At 40.8% G+C, this 9,235-nt stretch overlaps 1 protein-coding gene across 1 annotated transcript in view; it reads left to right on the top strand.

The window, feature by feature from the left end:
* The first annotated feature begins 5,481 nt into the window (after positions 1 to 5,481).
* The window catches only part of LOC146389802 (uncharacterized), an 8,391-nt gene continuing 4,637 nt past the window's right edge, over positions 5,482 to 9,235 (top strand). Inside the window, exon 1 of the mRNA XM_084913356.1 lies at positions 5,482 to 5,732. The gene's annotated coding sequence lies outside the window, so the exon portion shown is untranslated. The remainder of the gene's footprint in view (positions 5,733 to 9,235) is intronic.

Genomic DNA, 9,235 nt, shown 5'->3' with positions numbered 1-9,235 from the left:
AACTTTAAGAGTAAAGAGAGAAACTATCTGTATTTCTTAATTGCAAATGGCACCAAATTGTATTTGTTACGGCCCTAGCTCTGGGTCTGGGTCTGGGGAGAGGGTCGGCGGTATTTTTATTTATTGGTTAACCTGTGGCCACACATTTCCCACCTGTTTTTTATTTGTGTATTGGAGGTGGTGCTTCTTTGTTATTATTAGCCTCAGGTAGTTTTACTTTTAATGGCTACCCTTGATATTACTGTGTTTCTAGCAAACCCTTCGCTTGTCCAGCTGGACGCCTGTAGGAAGAGGGATTTGCATGAGGTGGCGTCATTCTATGGCATTTGTGTCTCCACAGCTCTGCGTAAGGCTGAGCTGAAAGCTGCTCTTGTGTCTGGCTTGGTGGAGAAAGGGATAGTGGCCCTGCCAGTGTCTGCCAGTCCACTTGAGTATGGTGTAGCGTCTCAGCCTGTTCTGCAGGTGCCAGCTCAAGGTGTAGCTCCATCAGTGTCTACGCCTGTTGCTCAGGGGATTCCTGAAGACAAACCTATGACACTGCCTCACTTCGAGCCTCTCTTCATTGAATCATCAGTAGGCTCGAAGCAGGACGCTAAGCTCCGTGTCCGCCTGGCTTGTCTCCAGTTGGAAAAGGAGGATCGTGAGAGGGAGTTCCAGCTAAAGGAGTTTGAGCTTAAGCGTTTAGACGCAGAGCTTGCCAGAGCCAGGGAGGTCGAATTGAAAAAGGTGGAGGCGGAGACAGCTGTTAAGTTGTGACAGCTGGAACTCCGGCAGGCTTCCCTTCCTGCGACTGCCTCCATCCTGCAGGCAGAGGCACAGTTTGATGTGGGGGAAAACATTCGTCTGGTTCCAGGGTTTCGCGACACTGAGGTTGACCGTTATTTTGAGTCCTTTGAGCATATAGCCACAGCCTTGCACTGGCCACGGGATTCGTGGGCTATTTTGCTACAATGTAAGCTGGTAGGTAAGGCTCAGGAAGTTTGTTCCTCATTGTCAGCTCAGGACAGTCTGAATTATGACAAGCTGAAAAGTGCCATCCTGCTAGCTTATGAGCTAGTCCCAGAAGCTTATAGGCAGCGTTTCCGGGGATTAAAAAGGGGACAGGGTCAATCCTACCGAGATTTTGCAAGGAAGAAAAGTGTTCTTTTTGATCGGTGGTGTGTGTCCAGCAAAGCTACTGACCTAGCGTCGCTACGTGAATTAATGCTGATAGAGGAGTTTAAGAACTGCATTGCTGAGCACATCGCAGTATACCTCAGTGAACAGAAGGTTTCCTCATTACAGCAGGCTGCAACACTGGCTGATGAGTTTGCCCTCATCCATAAAACCAGTGTCATTAAGCACGACCGACGCGATGACCTAGTGAAGGTTAGTGATGTGCCAGCTACACAGTACCCAAAGGGTGAGGTACTTGTGTCCCATTCCAAGGCAAAACGAAAGTGTTTTTTCTGTTTCAAGACTGGCCATTTAATAGCAGATTGTGGGGCCTACAAACAGAAACAGTCAGTCTCAAGGGCTAGGAGTGTACCAGCTAGCAAAGCTGATACAGGTGTGGTTTCAAGAGCCAAAACAAAGCTCTGTTTCGTCTGCCACAAACCTGGCCACCTGGTTGCTCACTGTTTGAAAGCAAACTCAAAGCAAAATCGATCTGCTTTCAAAAGAGTGAACTGTGGTTCACAAACCGACAAAGTTGCCAGTCCTAGGCAACAATTGGAGCATAAATGCTCAGTGGTGTCTTTTGGTCACTGTCAGAGGTCAACTAATTCTGAGCTGCCACCTGTTGACCATCTTCCAGATGACCTACAGTGTGACAGATTGTGTGTGACACAAGCATTCAAACCTGCACCTCTGGCTAACCAGCATGCCTGTCGCCATGACCTAGAGAAGAAGCGTCTGAAAAGTGTTTCAGTAAGACCTTCTAGCTATCCGCTGGGTCCTCCTTATGTTATGACTCGAAAAACATCTGGCTGCCACTTGAGACACTATGTTGAGGGACTTGAGCCAACCCCGTTCAGTGTTTTCAACCCATCAAAACGGTCTTGGCAGATTTGGCAGGGTATGCCTAACCGTTATTATGGTGCATGGTAGGTGATATGTTTAGAAGCTGGGTAGGACGTTCTGTGACAAACCACTGGTTTGTATTTATGGGAGGGGGTGTTACGGCCCTAGCTGGGCCTCCTTATACTGCCCTTGTGTGGGCGTGGTGTTTTTCTCCGCCTCCTCCTCTCTTGCTCCACCCCTCTGTCTCTCTCTTGCTCTTCTCTCTCCCCAGGACACAGCTGCTGCTCATTGGACTCATTTACCACCTGGGCCCAGTCAGCAATCACCTCTCTGAGGTCATATAAGCTGGGGATGAGCTGTGAGCAGGGAGGGGGGGTGTTCTCTGGTGTCTCTGCTTTGTGTGTAGTTAGCCTGCCTGAAGTGTGGAGTTGTGGAAACAGTATAGCTGCTTTACATGAGTAGTGTGGGCTTGTGGGCCTTGGTAGCAGTAAAGCCAGCTGCTGTTAGTGACAGGGTGAGCTTGTGGGCCCCTGGAAGTGCCTCTTCGTGGTGTGGAGTTTTTGTTTGGTTGTTGTGTTCTTTGTTGTTGCAACCTTTTTTTCCCTTTTTCGACGTGTTATTGGTAATACGGCGTTGCCGGCTCCTTATGTTATGATTATCTATAATAAAGACTATTTTATTTACTAAAAACACCTGTCTGTTTTCCTTTTATTCTGTTCTGGACTCATTTGTTACTGGTCCCCTCACTTGCATGCCTAGACCCCTTCGGGGGGACGTAACAGTATTCAAAATTGAGCCACACTTATGGAGCTCCACAGTTCTTTTCCTGGTGTTTTGGTTGACATCTCTTGATTTTCCCATTTCAAAGAAACAGGCTCTGTGTTTTGCCTTATATGCATCCACAGCTGTGCCACCAATTTACTCACATGGACTCTACTAACCTATCAGAAGCTTCTTCAGCTCAGAATGGAATCCTCTGGAGTTTCCTTATTAATTAACAATAAACTTAGTGTATATGTACTCCTAAATTTGATGAAAGTGATAATAAATAGACAGATCTCTCTCTTTATTCTGACATTTAACTAATTCAAAAGATATTTCAATATTTATCTAAAACAAAAGTTTACTCTAAATTGATGTTGTACAGTAAAAATGTTTTATGTTTTCTCCCTAAAGTGTATGTAAATATCTGGTTACCAATGTGAATATCCTGCTGTGTACTGAAATCCCTCTTGTTTTGCATAGAAATATACTGAACAACATACAAAGCATAATATATAAAATAGCATTTACCTGAATTTTTTCTTTGAAAGAACCCTCTAATGTCCATTCTTATATTTCAGTACATAACTTAAACCTAGTTAGTCTGGGAGGGTAAGAACTGAAAATATGAAATAAACACACGTAAGCTAAGACTCTCTAAAAAAATAGCATTTGTTCGGCTTTTCATTTCGCCAGTTGTTGATTCACTTGAAGAGCAAGTAACGTAATATTGGTCAAGTGATCAGTTTGATATCAATCTTTCGTGATGCACCGTCATATTTACATTATTTGTACGGTACGAATGATTTGCTTTGGTACCTGGTCAAACTTAAGCTCTCCTTAGTATGGCTGGCTCCGTTTCTCCAACAGCGCACTCACAGGCAGCAGCTGCCCCGCCCTCTCGCTCAGTCGCTTAGTGCCTGAGCTCGGATCATACCAATATCAGGGGGGATTCACGCACAGTCGTAAATTCCCACAGTGTGCACTATGTGCTTCGAATATTGTGTGTACTTTTTGTTTTATACAGTTGTCAGCCAGGCATCTAACTATGAAAAAATTACACTCCAAAAGACCCTGGGCTTCTGACAAAACAACCCGGGCTTAAGCCCAGTAAGCCACCCCCACGCTCCGCCCCTGGATTTCTCTCGTAGAAATGTGCACATTATTTTTTCCTTTCTATTGGTAGGTGGCACAGTGCACTTGTGGCAAGTAAGCAAGCTAGAAGACTGGCAATCTTGCTGGGTATCCAGTTACGGAAGCAACACATTAACAAGAGAATTCTGAGTAAAACCAAAGTTACTTTCCCTAGTAACTAGTTACTCTGAAAGTAACGAGTAACTTGAAGTAACTGAGTTACTTTTGATAGAAGTAACTAGTAATGTAACTAAGTTACTAATTTAAAGTAACTTACCCAACACTGATCACTAGTAATGGGAAATTCACAGAGAAACTCACGGATTCTTCCACTGACCGCCACGGCACACCTGCACCAGGGTAAACCTCCGCCTACCCTACTCCTGCTTTACAGGTGAAAATAGAGCAAAAGGACCGCTAGTCTTTGATTTTATTTATTTTCTGCTGTGTTTTACTTGCATCTATTTGAAAGAGTGAGTGTAAACACACAAAAAATAAATTTATGTGCTGGAATGTGCAGAAAATAGGTTTAAATATTAAACAAATTTCTTCCAGTCAGAGAATGTTGCATATAATTAAATTTTTGCTTGATGCATAAAGTTAAAAGATTAAAACTGATAAAACAAGTTTTAAAAAGGGACCTTTCCATTTGATTACATTTTGTATGATGGATTATGTAGAAAAAGTAGAATTGGGTCGATCGCTTTATAACCTATTCAGGTTGTAAATCGTGTTTTTAAAAGGTAACTAAGTAACTAAGTAATTAATTACTTTTGAAAATAAGTAATCAGTAAAGTAACAGGATTACTTTTTCGGGGAAGTAATCAGTAATTAGTTACTGATTACTTTTTTCAAGTAACTTGACCAACACTGGTCATGACTCATGTCAGAATTGTCCTGATGTGGTTCACTTTTTATACAGTTAAACAACGCAATGTAATGCTGTCTCCATAATACTGCAATGTTATCTGCCCCAGAAACACCTTCAACAGTTGATGGTAGAGATAGTTTACAATTATTAAGAGCTTTCACCTCTTTCCAAAAATCTGTCATATTATTACACAGCATTTTCCTGGCCAAAGAATCTGCTCTCAGCATTTTCTCATTTTTAGTTTTAAAGTGAACAGCGTACTTATATCTGGCATTTGAACATTTTTCTGTTCAAATTCTGGGCCTTGTTTAGGTCTTCCAGCTATTGCCCAACATTTATAAGCAATGCGAGGTTAATCATGAGACCTTGGATACATGCTCTTTTCCTGAGTCCTTAGCAATTAGGTGTTTGTTTTGTAGTCCATCTTCAGCACAATGTAGTTTCAACAGGCGGACATCCGGTGTCATATTGTTACAGAGAAACGAGTGTAAGGCTGGTCCAATTCTCAGCACCGCTCCTCTCTTTTCCTGAGTTTTAAGCAATTCTCCTTCACAAGATGACGTTTTCATCGAGGCCAAAGAAAATTGTTTAGGAAAAGGAGATAGGCGCTAATTTTGAAATTACACCCCGCGTGGTTACGTTGTGCAAGTGAGTCACGTGACCAAGCCGAGTAACAAATCACGGCAGAGTCGGGAAAAAGGGGCGGAGAAATTTTGTGTTTGCAGGAGAGGTGTCGAGCAGAGAGAGAGTTGCTTTATCATGAAACGGGAGTAAAGTAGTGAACTTACAGGAACATATACCACTACCAACGTTGGGATCAATTTCTGCATCGATCTGCACACCCTTGTTTCCTGGATCGTAGCTCAGATCAGCGTGAACCACGTGGGTCTCTGCTCCCTGATCTGTTTCTTAAGACTTACAGCTTCATCACGGAGTTTCTCTCGGTTTGTGGGCTCATCTAAAGGTAAGCACCGAGCTAACTTTAAAATGGGTTCAGTTTATGTTGATTTTAGCTCTGTTGAGAATAATAGATTGTTTGGTATACATTGGAGTTAGACAGACTGTAGAGTTTGTGATTTCTTGCAACATTATAATACGGCGGGTTTTAGGGGGTAAGAATAGATACAGAAAAATAGTCTTTGAATATGAACAAAAGGATGGGCTGCAGGGCAGGAGAACAACCAGCCCCCACCCCCAGGACAGAAAGCCACAGGTACAAGCGTGGGGGAGGGCAATCAGCCTTTAGAATAGGACTGAATAGGACCGTCTCCAGATGCATCCAGGGCTGGACTGGGACAAAAAATCGGCCCGTGTTCCAGATTAACTGGCTTTGGTCGAACAGATGTGTGGTAGACTTGCGTTTCAGGAGCTGCTACCGACAAACCAGCAAAAAACGCCAAAATGTGTAATCTGTGACACTTGTGAGGTTAATTCAAACACACTCCGTCAGTCTTGATGCTGTTGAACAACAAAATGTTTAAAAATGTCACGAGTTTGTGATATTGTCATGCGCGACGCGATCGCGAAAACAACAAACAATTAACACAGGACAGTAAGAGTAAACGATCGGGAGACTCTAGTCGTCGTTATTGTTCCCCTCCTACGTTTTATTACTCCAATTTCAGCGTTTTTGCTTCACAACTAAAGCGTGCAGTTTACTTTGTTTGCACTAACATGGACTCGAATTAACCAGCGCCACCTCTGGCCAAGTGCCACAGCCTACAGCCCGATCAACTTGTGACACACATGTGCACCACGTTTGAATTCGTTACATGCACAACACATTTGTACCTTTCAATTGTGTTTGTGCGTCATGCAAATAAACTTTTGAAATGAATGAAATAATATATATTTATTTTTGGCCCACAGTTGTAGAAAAATTCCAAATTATATACACAAAGGCATAGGAATCACCACCCCTGTTCATCATGATTTTAATATTTTTGCCCATAAGAAAAACGTCTTGAACAAATATGACAGATCAATATTTCATTAGTGTTGTCACATCACATCCTGTAAGCAGAGTCTGTCTGTGTCTTTCCTCTGCAAACAAACATTTTAGAGTTGGTTGTTATATACAGTCTGTATAAGTGTGGTTGATGTCATTTCATAGTGTTTAATTTGAAGGCCCCGAGTACTTTCTCCCACAGTCAATTGTTGACTGTTTTCAGTCGACTGTTTTCAGTGACTTTCAGCTTGCTGTGTTTGTGGATATATGACTGGCTTTAATTATCCATAAAATCATCACATTCTCTGTAAGATTTACGTACTACATATTTTACAGTGAAGGCTTTAAAACCATGTTAATGCTGAAAGTACAGGGTGGGCCATTTAGATGGATACACCGTAATAACATGGGAATGGTTGGTGATATTAAAGTCCTGTTTGTGACAATTAGTATATGTGAGGGGGCAAACTCCTCAAGATGGATCGTGGCCATTTAGAAGTCGGCCATCTTGGATACAACTTTTGTTTTTTCAATAGGAAGCATGCCATGTGACACATCAAACTTATTGTTAATGTCGCAAGAAAAACAATGGTGTGCTTGGTTTCAACGTAACTTTATTCTTTCATGAGTTATTTACAAGTTTCTGACTACTTATAAAATGTGTTCAATGTGCTGCCCATTGTGTTGGATTGTCATTGCAACCCTTTTCTCCCACTCTTCACACACTGATAGCAACAGCGCAGGAGAAATGCCAGCACAGAATGGACCCACTATCGTTGTACCCCATATATCACACCAAACCATCACTTTTGTTGTTCCAACAGTCTTGGAGGGATCCATCCAATGTGGGTTAGTGTCAGACCAATAGCGATGGTTTTGTTTGTTAACTTCACCATTCACATAAAAGTTTGCCTCATCACTGAACAAAATCTTCTGAACCAGTTTCACGAAACTTAGCAAACAGTTTGCTAACTGTAGCATGGGAGATAGGTGGTCTCGTAGGGTGTCTTGCATTGAAATCTGCTGCAATGACCCGGTTACTGTGTTCACCAGATATCAACACAATTTCGATCCGCTCCTCACGTGTTAACCTCTTCGACATGTCAATGGCTGTAAACAAAGAGAAACGTATAAGTAACTCATGAAAGAATAAGGTTATGTTGAAACCAAGCACACCATTGTTTTTCTTGTATCATTGCCAATAAGTTTGATGTGTCACATGGCCCTCTTCCTATTGAAAAAACAAAAGTTGTATCCAAGATGGCCAACTTCTAAATGGCCACCATGGTCACCACCCATCTTGAGGAGTTTGCCCCCTCACATATACTAATGTGCCACAAACAGGACTTTAATATCACCAACCATTCCCATGTTATTATGGTGTATCCATATAAATGGCCCACCCTGTACAAACATTACTAATGTCACATAACTTTGCCGACATATCTCCAACGGTCATGTTTTAATGTTCTTTGTTATTTAACATTTACACTCAAATAAGTGGCATACCATTCAGTACTTTTAAATAGAGCAGGGCTATATGATTAAAAAAATATTTATCACAATATAATTAGAGAATTTGCAATAATGATATAACTGAAGATATAATTGACGCTAGACAAAATACTTTACAACTCCACAATTTTATTAGTGCAAAAAAACAACCGTCAATGTATTTTCACTACTTTTTACTGTCGATTTTCAGAAAAATCAAAAGATTGATTTTAGTGTTGTGCTGTATTATTGTATACAGAACAATATACTCAACAGTGAGCAATACCAGTAAATATCAAACTGCAAGGATAATTTTTTCTACAGTTAAATTCTGTTATTTTCAACTTCTTCATATTGGTTTATCGTTTTATTGTTATATCTAGCAAGCAATTGATGAAAATATGATAAATTAAAGTTGCTGACTTTTCAGTTATTCTAATAGGTTTAGTAATCAGAGGGTAAAACCCTCTTCCAAATATTAACTCAAAAAATCTGATGATGACTTATGATTGGACATTTTAAAAAAATATTATAATCCCCGCAAATACAAAATGTCTTATTTCCCTTTACCTTGCTCAATAAATCCTTCTACTACTGTGAATGTTTCTATCAGTGTCCCAGGCCTCCTATACATACAAGTAACAATTATATTACTCTTTCTTTCCATTTCTATTTCTACTGTCACACACTCCATTAAACCATCAATAGCCACAGACATATGTTCAACCTACTTACATTTCAACAAGTGCCACACCTCCTGCCTTCTTATTAGATCTGTTTATATGATATAATTCATACTAGAGCTGGGCGATATGAGATTTTTTCATATCACGATATGTTTTTTTCATTTCAGGCGATAACGATATATATCACGATATAAGCCAAATAACTATATTTGTAAGATTTAAATGTGCCATTGCTCACAAGTAAAATGTGAAATAATTAGCAGCTTGTTTTGATTTAAATATTTATTTCCAATAATAAGTTCAACAGGGTAGATGTACTTAAGGAACATGAGACTTTTT

Source organism: Perissodus microlepis, chromosome 3 (assembly GCF_051167445.1).
Source record: "Perissodus microlepis isolate ML-2025 ecotype Zambia chromosome 3, ASM5116744v1, whole genome shotgun sequence".
In the NCBI taxonomy this organism is placed as follows: domain Eukaryota; kingdom Metazoa; phylum Chordata; class Actinopteri; order Cichliformes; family Cichlidae; genus Perissodus; species Perissodus microlepis.
The sequence above is the reverse complement of the archived record's forward strand: the minus strand, read 5'-3'. Positions and strand labels throughout refer to the sequence as shown.